Genomic DNA, 12,370 nt, shown 5'->3' on the forward strand with positions numbered 1-12,370 from the left:
CTCCAGAGCACGTGTTCTTAACGACCCCATTGTGTTAGCATCGGAGCTCTTGGGCATCAGTTACACCGAGCATCCTTAGTTGGAAGTCACCTTTCCTTTATTCATTCAATACTCAACATTATTTAATGAGCATCCACATGGGGCCAGGCCTTTGGCTGGGCACTGAGGCTTCAATGCGAGAGAGACAGGGACCATGCCTCCGTGGAACTTAGAATCTCTGGGTGAGGGCAGGGCCTCCATTAAGGCTGGGGCAGGTTGGGGCTCGCACAACGGCTCCTGGCCAAGGGGGTACCAAAACCCCGATTTGTATTCCACTAAGTGCCCACAAAGCTGCATCCCCCAGAGGGAGCAAATTAAACTTTCCCCCCCAAAGTATTATATGAACTGTCTGGAAATGCCCACCTCCCTTATGTGTTTCAAGCCAATGTCACTCTGAAAGGCCCCCATGACAACCTGTGGTGCCCAGGGAATGTAAATCTGCACCAGGGCAGATAGGTCAACAGCAAATCCAAGAAAGCGTAGCCTGGTCTACCTGACCCCAGCCAACGAGGCCCACACCCACGTTCAGGGAACCCCGGCCAATAACTGTGATTCCAAGTCATCCTCCCCAGAAAAGTGCCTGCGTGGATAAAACTTCCAGCAAATCCCAAAGATAGGACCCCGTCTCTGCAGAGGGCCGAGCCCTTGCTTGGCGCTGGGCCTGTAGGCCGTCTGCCTACAACTGTCAGACCCCAGGGAAACGTAAGGAAGGCTTCTGGAGGGACTTACTGCAGAGAACAGCGAGAAGAAAAGTCAAGGCGACATCGAGCCCAGAGCCCCAGTACTCAGGCGGAGAGTGTCCCCTTTAACAGAAACAGACTGAAGGAGGAGGCCCTTGGGAAGAGGGGTTAGCTCTGTGTGCGCCAAATTTTAACTTACAATGTCTTATATTTATGGAGACTTTGTGTAGGAGGCATTGGGTGTAATTCTTACAAAAACCCAAGTATAGGTGAGGAAACTGATACTCTAAGAAACCAAATCATTTGGCCGAGGTCACAGAGAGAGGAAGTGGCAGAGTTAGAAAGCGGTGAAGGCAGGTCCACCGGACTCGAAAGACGTGATTACAGAGACGGAGACCTCAGCACGGGGAATAGAGGCAGTCACGTCGTGGTAACTGTGTGGTGTCAGCTGGGTATTGAAAGGGGGGGGAGGGCACTCCATAAAGTACATGATTGTCTACCCACTTTGCTGTACCTCTGAAGCTAATACAGGGTAATACTGAATGTCAACCGTAATTTTTAAAAAAAAATTTAAAAGGCACGTGATTAACTTGTGTTCTAGCTTCAGAGGAGTCCTCAGACCTAAGATAAAGGAAGTGAGGCCAAGAAGCAGCGAGGCACATGGAAGGGAAAGAAGGGAAGAGGCAAAGGTGGCCGAGGGCGGGCCCTGATAACTCCTCCAAGGCGATAAAGAGATCCACTTACTACAGCTGGCTGTAAATGGAGTTTATGGATCTCGGCACCTAGAACAGAAAATGTCCCAGCGGAAAGGACCTCTGTCCCCTCATCCAGTCCCTCTTTTTACAATCGAGGACACTGAAGCCCTGAGACACCTACTGGCTTCCCCCAGGTTCCCCCGGCTGTCCTGGAGGTAGAGCCAGGCCCAGGTCTGGAATCCCGGCTCTCAGGCCTAATTATTCCCACACCCCTGCCTCACTGAGATCAGTATCGCCAATGACCACGGTGCTGTACACAGCTGTGGTCACCCACCGTCCAGTTTTTTCAGGACATGCCACCCTGGTAACCATCTTCATTGTGTGGCTTGAAGAAAACACTGCCTCAGTCACGTGGGCTCCAGAGGAATGGAAAATTCCAGGTCGGTGAACAACACCACCCCCCCCAGGTATCCCTCCTCAGCTCTGCCTGCCGAGGCTCCCAGGCCCTTTTTGTCCCACCACCGGTTAATATTTCACTTGGGTGAGACTTCAGGGAACAAAGAACACGAAGCTGGCCTTGAGGGGCCAAAGGTAGGCAGCCAGTGGCGCCTGCTGCAGCTCATAAATAAGAACCAGTGTACTTTGGATGAGAACCCGAGGCCTCCCGCAGAACAGCTGGGGAGCTATTCATAGAAAAGCGCGCTATTTGCATCTGCCTGGCATTTGAATGAGGGTCACAAACTGCCTGCCCCGTGCACGCGTGAGTCACGCTCCCCGTTCAGGGGCCAGGAGTGGCCGGGGGCAAAGGAAAACTGCTGCCCTGGGCCCGCTGAGGGAACCGTGGGGGCCCGGAATGGCATTTCCAAGGGTATCTCCTGCCCCTGGCAAGGAAGATTTACGATCAAGAAAGTACGTGTGAAACATCAGCCTCAATCCTTGGACCCTGTGTCATCCCCCCCTTTGGCCCAGGCTCTTGGGCAAACACAGGAGACCATCCACAGTCCCTCCCAGTCCCCCAGGAAGTTGTAGCTGAAGCCAAGACCCCTCTGGGGGCTTAGGCTACCCTCTAACATGTTCAGTTTCCCAGCTGAGAAAGCCAATCAGAGCCCCCTGGGAGGGCAGCTGCCAGGGGTCACCTTGTGCCCCATGCTCCACTGCGCCTGGCCACCGTGTTACAGGCCTGAGTGCTGTAGACTAAAGGGCTGAGGTTGTGTTAGCTGAGGGTGCGGGGGACTCTTCCCCATGCTTAGCACCGGCCGCCCTGGAAGATGTCACCCACCAGTCCCCCTCCCTGCTGTACAGTTAAGCCTAGATCTGGCATGGCCCTGAGGTGAGAATATGCCAGGAGCAGGGTCTGTTCTGGTCCAAAGTAGCACCAGGAGGTCCAGCCCAGGCCTGGGCTCCCTCATCCCAGGGCCTGGCTGGAAAACCACCTCCCCCCACAGTGGCCCTGAGCGTTCACATTGACCTTGACAAAGGACAGGTGCGTCATCAATGGTGTTGATGTGACTCGTCCAATTTGAGGACAGAACCTCGCACATGATTCAACGTTATGACGTGATGGACGCAGACAAGACCATCAGATGCATTTGAAATTCATACTCGCAGACATACGATGGCAGATGTGAGGAACACATGGGCTGATGTGAATTCCACCTTCAAGAAACCAGTCCTCTGCTTAGGAATTATACATTTCACTAAGCTCCGGGAGCAGAGATGATTCATGCGTAGAGATGGCACTTGAGCTGTATTCTCAGTGGAGGGGGTGGGCCTCCTGCTAAATCACTGCTTCATTCAACAATTATGGAGCCTACTGTGTGCCAGGGTGAGCCCTCAAAGAACACAAAGCACAGGTGCGCCCCACATACAGGGCTCAATCTCATGGGGTGAAGGCACGTTCCCAATGACCTTGTCACCCTGGGACAGGTGCTGCTTCAGGAGGATGGCCTGAGCGCCATGGGAGTGAGGAGGGAGTGGAGAGGCCCATCCTGAGGTCAGCAAGGGAAGGTGAAGTCAGGGAAGGCCTCCCAGAGGAGGGGACATTTGTAGGATGGACAGATCCAAGTGGGCAATAGAGTATTCTGGGCCAGAGGACATTTGCAAAGGCATTGAAACCCAACAGCGTTTTGGGAATAGAACATTCTTCCCTGTTCCGATTGTGGGTGACAGCTGATAGCAGACCAAGGTCGGGTGACACCTTTGGCTAGGGAATGGGGTGTTTGCTTCTCTCTAATAAGTCAGCTTGTCTGAAGGATTCTTCTTGTCTGAAAATCGCTGCCCAGATTCATTTCATCCATCAGTCCCGGGTCCCGACATGGGTGACCAGGCTTTCAGAACGTGTGGCTGGCCAGCTGGGCCCACAGCACAACAAGGGACACCCTTGGGAGCCTGGCCACACCCTTGAGGTTTGGACAGATCCTCTCTAGTTTCTCCCATCATGTGACTAAGCACCTTATCGCAATAGAACTGTAAAAATGCCAAACTTTCACCTTATTAAAGTCACACTCTTCTGGCCTTGGCAACCCTAACAGGACCTTATAACTCAGTCTCTACAGCGAGAGTCCTTGGACAGCCCAAGGTCTGTCAGGGTCTGTGACGGTGACTAATGCTTCGGGGCCTGGAGCCAGCCCCCCCCCCAGCCCCCACCCGCTCACCGTGGCCTTCCCTAAGGCCTCCGGTTCTATTCCCAATGGAAACAGAACTTTCCACTGTCCCGGCCGGGAAGAGCATGCGGGTGTGCCCCGTGGCGCTCCCCAGCCGCCGGGGGCTTTCCTCCGGATTAATGAAGCGTGTTGGAATCCAGCCGCCGCTGAAACGATTCAATGTCAAATCAATAGCGCAGGGGCCGCGACAGAAAGCGACACGGGAGCGAGCATGGGGGGGGACACGGAGCCGGACATGGGGCCCGACACGGGGACGCGAGGGGGAAGAAGGAAAGAAGACAGAAAGCGGGGGGCAGTGAGCTCCCCAGGAGGTTTCCTGAGAGCAGCTATCAGCGTACAGTTCTGCGCATGTCACGGACCCTTAAAGGTACAGGCTTTCTCCCCGAAAAATGCGCACAAAGGAATTCCGCCCAGAGCGTCTGCAGGCTCACTAAGCCCCTAGGGCTTCAGAAAAACAGAGACAAAAACACCACCTGTGTTCGGCAGCTGGGATGCTGTCACCTGTCAGCACCCTCCACGACGTGAGGCCTCCAGAAACAGGCGTGGGGAGGTGACCGTGATGCCGGCTGCCAGGGTCCTCTTTGCCGAGCCCTGGCCTTGTCCTACAAGAGCCGAAGCCTCTCCTGCCACCCTCAGGCCCACCCTCGATGCAGCTTTACCGGGAGCCCCGCCCGCTGGTCCCCTCGCCCGCTGGACCCCCTCGTCCGCCCCGAGCCACCCAGATGCCCCTACAAGAAGGAGTGTCCCCTCTGTGCATAAATGTGCTCTGGGTTCTTGAGACCAGCACACAGATGGCCCGAGGGATGGTGGCCAAACCACCAGTGAGAAAAACGTTTGCCGCGCAAATGAGTCGTCCAAGCTCTCGCCTCCCCGGCTGATAGTTTTATCAGGTTGTATCATTGTGATTTCGTATTCTGTGTAATTCTGGCTCTAGGTAAATGTCATCGCCTTTATTGGGATCCCCCGTCACTATGAAAGGGGCTCTGCATTTGCCTTCCTGTTTCTTGACCTACACCTGGAAACAATGCCTCGGTCCAGGGCGATTGCAGTTCACAGGGCCCCATGAGCCACCCCGTGGACCGTCACATTGCTGTCGTTTCCCTAAAAGTAGAGGGGAAACCAGGTTCCGAGTGCCCTGCAGCAGTTCAGTTAGCTCTGGGACCGGAAACTAGTACAAAGCTCAACACCCAACACTGGTTTCCATGCTCAGCAGAAGAGGAAGGAATGCATTAATTCACAATTTTTTTTTTCTGATTCTACATTGTAATATTTTGTAGGCATACCTCGGAGATATTGTGGGTTCAGTTCCAGATCACGGCAATAAAGCGAGTTGTAATCTTTTTGCTGGTGGAGGGTCTTGCCTTCAATTTGTAAAAAATGCAACATCTGCAAGAAACACAATAAAATGAGGCCTGCCTGTATTTTGAGATTATAAATTCAAAAAGAAAGTTGCAAAATATATACATACAAGGATCACAATAGGCAAAAGGTGGAAGCAACCAAAAGGTCCATGGACAGATGAAGAGAGAAACAAAATATGTTACCCACATAAAATAGAATATTATTCAGCCTTAAAGAGGAAGGGAACTCCGATGTGGATGAGCTAAGTGAAAAGCCAGACCCCAAAGGAGAAATATTGTGTGACTCCGCTTATACGAGGCACCCGCAGGAGACAAACAGAAACACACAGCAGATCGGTGGCTGCCGGGGCCCGTGGCGTCGGGGGCACAGGGGGCTGTTTAATGGACACGGAGGTTTTGTACGGAAAGATGAGAATGTTCTGGAGATAAAGGGTGGAGATGGTTGACAACGGTGCGAATGTGCTTCATGCCACCAAACTATGCGGCTCTGTGAACTATGTAAAAACCGCTTAAATTATAAATTTTGTTATGAATTATATTTTACCACCACACCCCTAAAAAATGTACAAGTGAGTCCCATGCGCCCCTAACCCAGCCATCCCCACGGTAACACCTGGCATAGCTATCAAACACCACCAAAGCCAGGAAGCTGATGCTGGTGCAATCCAGTGCTCAGCCGGGCTTCACTAGTTTTGCAAGCACATATGTGTGTGTGTGCGTGTAGTTGCATGTAATTTTATCTCCTGTGTGTAGCCACCCTCACATTCGAGACCCATAACTTTTTCATCACACTAGGCCCCTCAGCCACGCCCACTCCCCCCCACCGGCCCCTAAGTCCTCGCAACCATTCATCTGTTCATCTCCGTAACTTGGTCATTTCAAGAATGTCCCGTAAGTGAAATCATACTGAACGTAACCTTTCGAGATTGGTTTTCATTCGGCGTAATTGCCTAGGGAGCCATCCAGTTAGTGCGTGTATCAATAGTTTGTTTTTAAATATGTTTTTATTGATTTTAGAGAGAGGAAAGGAGAGGGAGAGATACATTGATGAGATAAAAACATCGATCGGCTGCCTCCTGCATTCCCCCCACTGGGGACTGAGCCTGAAACCCAGGCACGTGCCCTGACTGGGAATTGAACCAGGGATCTCTTGGTTCATGGGTCGACGCTCAACCACTGAGCCACGCCAGCCAGCCTGTTCCTTGTTATTATTGAATAATATTCCATAATATGGATGTAAATTCTTGATTGTTTTACACCTAAAATTAACTAATTATTCGATTCTTTGTCCACATGAAGACCATTGGTGAGTGGACTTGATTCCCTGTGGCCATGACAGGAGTGGGGCTCACCAGGGCATCCAGGCCCCCAGCCACCCACCCAGATGCTTTAGTCTGGGCCACAGACTATGTCTCCTTAAGGAAAGAGGCCCTGTGGGGTGAGCCGTCTGGCCTGCTGACCTTCACCTGCGGGGACCCGCGTGGACAGGCAGGAGGATGCTGTGGGAATGCCCTTCCTTCCCCGCGAGTTCTGAGGCTGCCTGGGAGGCTTCATGGACACAGGCAGCTGGGGCTCCTCTAAGAAGGAAGGTGACCTCCACAAACCAGTGTTTAAAAATGCGACGTTGTTCCCAATTCTCAAAAGGGAGTTTGTATATGGCCAACACCCACTTTTTCCCCATCCCAGCACATGGGCCGGGCCCCAGGCCTTGCACAGTGCTGGACCCCAAAGGGCCAGCAGTGAATCTCCTGGCCGGTGACGTGTGATTGAGGCAGAGGGGCCAGGTCAGGGGCATTTCACAGGCCACCAAATATGGTGAGCAGAATGTCATTTCATTTTAAAAACCCTGCTTCCTTGGCTCTTTGACAGCAGGTGGGAGCCAGGGTACCTGCGGAGAAACAAGGAAAGTCTCTTTTTCCTTCACTCCAGCTCTGACTGCCCTTCCCCTCCTCCCTGCACGCCCTCAGGGCTCAGGGACAGAACTCTGTGTTCTGGGGAGGGTGGGGCGGCAGGGGTGGAGGGGTGGCAGTCCAGGGGACTCTTCAGGCACAGACAGGCTTGAAGCTGCCCAGGAAAAAAAAAAATCAAAAAAGGCACCTTGGGCCTTTCCCTCCAATTCCCCTCCCCACATCCGGGCCTTGGCTTTCCTGCCTCTGACTCCTTGCCATGGCAACCTGGGAAGTTTGCGCATCTAGACAGTAGATGGAAGCAAAGGCCAGCCAGGACCCAACATCCCTGAAACTGCCTGGAAGCCCCAGGTCCTGGGACTGTCCCCAGCAGCTTGCCTCCTCCTTGGGGAAGGACAAGGGGAATGTGTCTGGGGCTCTCCTGGGCAGGAAGCTGTTGTACCCACAGGCTCCTCGAAAAGAACAAATGCTGTTTAAACCCAAAGGCTCGGTCCACCCCCAGGATCCGAAGGGGACTGCTTAGAACTGAGCGAGGCACTCCAGTCTCCACGGCAACCATTTCTGGGCCGGATGAAGGGTTGGTGAGGAGCGGGCCCGGCATCTCATCTCCGTGTGAGCCCACCTCCCAGGCCTTTCCTGCAGCTATACTGACTGTCATCTGCTACAGCCTATCTGGAAGAGTCCTCTGGCCCTGGAGGTGGAGGGGAGGCCCTTCTTTGACATCAACAAAGGCTCTCACCATCCCCTTGAAGTTCTTGAGGTCAGGAGATATCCTGTCTCAATAGCCAGAGTTGCCATGCATTCTAGCATGCATTCTAGCTAGGATTTGGTTTACCTGGCAAACTCCAGTCGCAAACTCATAAATCCCGTATTCACTGGCCATTATCTGGTGGCTGAAAATAGCCCACACTCCTGGCCTTGGATTCTTTAAGGGGAAAGATCGAGCCTATGAATAGAAATCGCCCAGCGCTAAGAGCGCACCGAGGCCCCGGGGTTCATGCAGGCTCCGGCTCCGCAGATGCGAGTGTTGGCCGGGAGACAGGAGTCAGCAGGATTTCGCCGGCATGGTCAATTTTTATCCAGAACAGGGCTGTGCCTGCATTAATCTGTCACCAGTGGAATGTAAATATAAACCCACTGAGCAGGACAGATTTTGACGTGAGGAGTGATGGGTTATTCAGAAAATTTGAGACACGAAGTTCCTGAGACAGCTATATTTCTAAGCACCAGTAACTCCTTCCTAACCGGGTGATGGGACAGCTGACACCTGCCACATCCAGACCTCTCCCAAGTTCGGTGACACGATCACCCCTCGGCCTGTAAGCCGAAGCTTCAATTTCACCCTGTCACGCTGGCTTCTTGGACGACACCATCCAAGCCAGGTCCTACCTGCTATTCCTGCCCAGGCAAAAAGGGCAGCCCGAGCAAAGGCCCCGAGGCAGGAAAAAGTGTGGCCTTTCTAGGGACTGGCAGAAGGCCAGGGTGACCGCCACAGTGAGTGCAGGGGAAAGAGACATGCATTTGGGGAGTCGACCAGAACCAGTCTGTGCAGAACGTGGGGCCAGGGCCAGAGCTTCGCCCTCTGTCCCAGTGTCCAGGGCCGAGTTTGAAGCTGCTTCCACCGGTTTAGCAGCGCTTTCTGCTCAGATTCAAGCCATAGGCGGGCCAGTGTTTGCTGAGCCCGGCTCCCCCAGATGAGCGAGGTACTTGGCGTAGAGAACCCTCGAGGATTCAATAGCGACACAGCAGATAAGCCACATCTCCTGGGTCACAGGAGAGAGGAACACGCCTGTCCCTGCTCGGAGCTGAGGGGACAGCTGAGGGCTCCAGCTTCCCTGGGCAGCTTTCCTCTTTCTTCATCTCAAGGTGGCCTAAGAGTCCCTGACCTGCCCCACCCCTCCCCTGCCCTGCCCCCTTCAGCACCCCAGCCGCCCTCCCCCAAAGGCAGCCCCACCCTTCCCTGGAACACGGAGTTCTCTGCCCCTGGACTCCGGGAGGGCCCAGCCCACGTTCAGGATGGGGGTGGGAGGGCAGGAGGCGGGAGGGAGCTCAAGGATGGCAAGTGAGAGGGAAGAAACAAGGGGGACCTCTGGAGTTTCCCCCTCACACATTCTGGCCCTTACTTCTGATAAAAAGCAAAGATGGGCAGGTTTTAAAAATGAGATGAAAGAAGATCCTGTCTGTGGGATTTGCCCTCTCTGGCAGGACCCCACCTGCAGCAGCAAGCAGCCTAGAAAGTGCCTACTGTGTGCCAGGCAGGCGCTCTGCAAGGACTGGGACTAGGAGTTAAGGCAGCCAACTGTCCTATTTGCCGGGACAGGGGTTCCCCAGGACATGGGACTCTCAGTGCTCAAACCAGGACCGTTCTGGGCGAACGGAGACAGTTGGTCACCTTAGTAGGACTTGACCATCCAATAGAGTCAGAGGTCAAGATGAGTCGCAGCGCAGCGTCCTTGTGGGCAGCGGCTGGTAGGAACAGAGTGTCCCTCTAGAACTGGACACAACCTTCCTGGCACTGAGCTCCCTTCTTGAAAGGACCCTGGTACCTGTTTCCATGGTGCCACCCACCTGCCAAGCCTAAGCCCTTAGGGTGGGTGTGGAGGCTGTTTGCTGAGGTTGCTCTCCTATATGGAGCTGCAGGAGCCTGTCCTTGGGCTCCGTAGCCAAGGTCAGCTAAGGACAGGCTGATTAGCTTGCCCCTCCGGGCCTTTCTCTTGGTGACGCCGCCTCTGGTTCAGAACAAAGGCTCCTCACTGTGCCGAGGCGCCTGGTGTTGGGCGTGAGGGTGCTGCCACCTGCCGGCCGCAAGGGCTGTTTTCAGGAGGCGAGCCTCAGCCGCGGGCCACAGCACAGCCTCCCCTACGTCCCGAATCAGGCCTCTAGGGACAAGCGTCGGGGATGCCCTCAGGGGAACACCTGGAAGGACACTGGAAGCCCTCCAGCGCTCTCCCACGCTCATCCCAGCCACGGGTTCCTCGAGCTCCCAGCTAGCGCGGGCGCTCCTTCGGCTACAACCCTCAGGGCCGCGGCGGTGTGTTGGAGCTGGCTGGGTCAGAGCTGATTTTTAAATATTCAGGAATTTTACTAGCTGCAATGGCAACTCGAAACCGGCCATGGTGGGAGCATTTACACCCGTGACACAGTAGATGTTTGCAGAAATGACTTGCAGCGCTGAGCCGGGGCTCCAGGGAAAGGTGCTCTTGGGAACTGGGTGCGAATTCAAACCCTTCTGAACTGTCCAGAGCTTCCACAGAGGAGGAGCCCCTCCTGGACTTGTGTTTGAGGGGCTGCATGGGGTGACGGGGTGGGGCTAGTAATGATCGCTGTCATCTCTTCTCCCCCTTCTTGTTTTAAGACTCAAAAGTGTGAGTAGCCACGAAAGTCAATGTTTTGGTGGTGGTGGGGCAGGGGATGTTGAAAGAAACTTTTTTCCTGAGATTTCTTTTTTTTTTTATTAGCACTTGATTTTTAAAAAATGTTATGTATTTCAGAGAGAGGAAGGGAGAGGGAGAGAGAGAAACATCAATGATGAGAGAGCCATTGATCGGCTGCCTCCGGCACGCCCCGACTGGGGGTCGAGCTCGCAACCCGGGCATGTGTCCTGACCGGGAACCGAACCACAATCTCCTGGATCCTAGAGTGATGCTCAACCACTGAGCCACCCTGGCTGGGCTGAAAGAAACGTTAAATGGTCTAGACAGACCATTCAATTTCAGTGAAGGAATCTCAGTCCCAGAGAAGCAGGGTGGCTGTCCCAAGGTCACATGGCCAGAGTGCGCAGCGCCGCTCAGACTGTCCCAATTCCCAGCCTACTGTTTTCCTGCTCGGCCACACCAGCTGTCCAAGTTAGACACCCTGGATCCCCAAGGTCACACCAGTGGAAGTTACATTCAGGTTTGTGTGTTCGTTTTGATGCTTGCTTTCATAAAATTATTTTACGCTTATACAATCAAGAAGGGAGACATGCAGTCAGGTTTTTGAAGTTTAAATTCCATGTGTCTTTCCATCCGTTATTTAGATTTTCCCATTAGAGAATATGGGAAAATTCTGTTCATTGTCACCTCTTGTCCTTGGGAAAGTGCCAAATTGGCTTTTCCGATTTTCTGTTGGGTCTGAGAAGTATCCCTGGGACCCCCCCACTTCCCCTCTAGTCTGTAACTGGCTAGATTTTATTTCATAGATAAGTCCGGGCCACCGCCTGCTGAAAGGCCCTTCTTTGTGGGTTCCCAGGGGGTCACTCGGTGTCTCTCATTCATTATGCCACCCCACCTTTCTGAGTTTCGAGGGCATGGCCTGGGGCGGAACGCTCACGGACGGGAACATTAAGCACCAAGTTGTACCACGTTCGTGTTCATTCCAACCCACTCTCGCCTCCCCTGAAGGTTATGACCACGGCCCAATTCTCCAGTGACTCATTCCAGGTAAAGGACACGTGACAAGAACCTGGCTCTCATGGGACTGCTGGCCAGGGGGCCAGGACAGAGGTGGCATTGTTCAGGGAAGATGCAGGAAGTCGAACATCCGGAGACGGCTATGCGTGGTCAAGTCACCCACGGGCTGGAGGGGAACACGCGGATCAGTCTCTGTATTTGTGTCTACAAGGGCACTCAGAGGACTTCTGGACTCTCTCTTTCCTTCGCGTCTCAGATGCAGCATCCTTGGTGGGCCGGGAGGGGAAGGGACTGGCATTCCTGCTAAATGCCGGGCGCTTTACCTGCTGTCACCTTTGGTTCCATCCTTCCAACAGCCCTTTGAGATCAGCATTGTTACCATCCCCGCCTTACGGATGAGGAAACTGAGGCGCACAGGGGTTAAGGAGTTCGGCCAGGCCTGGCCAGCTGCTAAACGTCAGGCCCGGGCCTCGGTTTACACCGAAGTGAATTTCCAACGTCAGAAAGGTCCCCCCCTCCATGCTGGTGCCCAGATTTCCTCTGAGACAAGTCCCGGCGGCTACAGACGGGATGCTCCCGGGAGCTTCTCTCATCGCTTCCAGCCCGTCTTTGTTCTGGCCTCTTAATCTCTATC

Source organism: Miniopterus schreibersii, assembly GCF_964146895.1.
Source record: "Miniopterus schreibersii genome assembly, chromosome: 19".
NCBI classification, from domain to species: domain Eukaryota; kingdom Metazoa; phylum Chordata; class Mammalia; order Chiroptera; family Miniopteridae; genus Miniopterus; species Miniopterus schreibersii.